Source organism: Octopus bimaculoides, chromosome 7 (assembly GCF_001194135.2).
Source record: "Octopus bimaculoides isolate UCB-OBI-ISO-001 chromosome 7, ASM119413v2, whole genome shotgun sequence".
Taxonomy (NCBI): domain Eukaryota; kingdom Metazoa; phylum Mollusca; class Cephalopoda; order Octopoda; family Octopodidae; genus Octopus; species Octopus bimaculoides.
Genome location: NC_068987.1, coordinates 30371877 through 30373589, shown reverse-complemented (window position 1 = coordinate 30373589; position 1713 = coordinate 30371877).

The following is a 1713-nucleotide window of genomic DNA, read 5'->3' as shown; positions in this document are numbered from 1 at the left end:
TTTTTATATATACATGACACAAATATATACATATATACACACATAAATACAAATATATACATACACAAATACATACATTTTTATGTCATGTATGCCTTGGACGGAATAATAATACAAAAGAGGTATGGAGACATCATATACATGTTGCCTTCATATTCTAGGTTATAATTGTATGGAAGAACAACAAGGCACTTTTTTTTTTTTAATTTCAAGTATTATGAAATCCAAGTCAAAGAAATACTGTCTATTAATTACAACTGACAAAAGACGGGAGATAATTTCAAAACATTTCCCTCAATGATTCAAGAAATAAATTATATTAATAGGGTCAAACAATCCTACATATATTTCCATAGTTGTTTAGTTATTGGTAAAATTTAAGGATCTAAATCTTTGCAAGAAATAATTAAGAATACAAGGGATAAAAGTGAAACCTAGCTTTTTGTGCTTTTTCAAATACATTCCATTTCTAAAGAGTTAGGGAATATAATTAAATATTTGGTTGAAATTGAATATTAAAGTAAAGAAATAAATGAATAAACCAATTAAAAACAGCAAGAGTTTACAAATAATTCTATAATTATTAAATAAAACATAACATTGTATGTGTAGAAGGCTATAAATAAATCTAAAATCAAAATAATTCTCAGAAAGGAGCTAAAGAGAAGCTTTGACATAAATTAATTGGATAAAATTAAAAATTTTACATCGAAATAATGATAAAAATAAACAGATCTGAGAGAAAGTTACAAAACAACACACAATACTGTGAAAAGTATGACATAAAAAGGAGAAAAGTTTTAGAACTCGTCAGCATATTTCATCTTAGAACCCGTTTTGTTGAGCAAAACGAAAATTATTGGTCACCAGAGTATTTTTTTTCTATAGTAGAAGATAATAAAAATAAAGGTAGAAAATAATAAAAATAATGATTTTAATTTAGGCACAAGGCCAGCAATTTTGAGTGGAGGGGTGATTATCAATACCATCAACTTCTGTAATTGACTGGCATTTTACTGACCCCAGAGGAATGAAAGGCAAAGTTGACCTCAGCAGGATTTGAACTCAGAACATAAAGAGCCAGAACAAATATTACAAAGCATTTTGCTTGATGCTCTAATGATTCTGCCAGCTTGCCACCAGAGTAATAATAAGCAATACAATAACATTTAATATGCAAATTGATAATCAGAAATAGTTCACTGTGATTATCAACCACAAGGAAATACCGTTACTATTTCTCTCCTTTCAAACCATTTTCATTCATACGAGATAAGAAAGAAGGAAAAGGTAAGTTAAAGACAAAGATAAAGAGTGAGATAAATAGAGATAGCGATCACAGTAAACTGATCTTCCGATCATAGATATATGGCAAGGATATAACCCATTGGAAGCACACAAATTTAAAACCATCCCGAAATCAGCAGATAATTCTTTTTGGAAAATAATGAAAATAAGAGTAATCATAAAAAACAAAAATAGAAAATTCAACACACACACACACACACACACACACACACACAAAAAAAAAAAATTTTTAAGAAAATATTACAATGCTTCACGTATGAAAATACTTTATCTTTCTTCTGTTGTTTTGATAATATTTACTAGTTAGCTTGTTAAATAACCCAATTAGAAGGTTAGTAGTATTTGTGAGATTACAAACTACAGAGAGACAAGGAGGTTAACTTATCTGATATTTATAAATCAAAT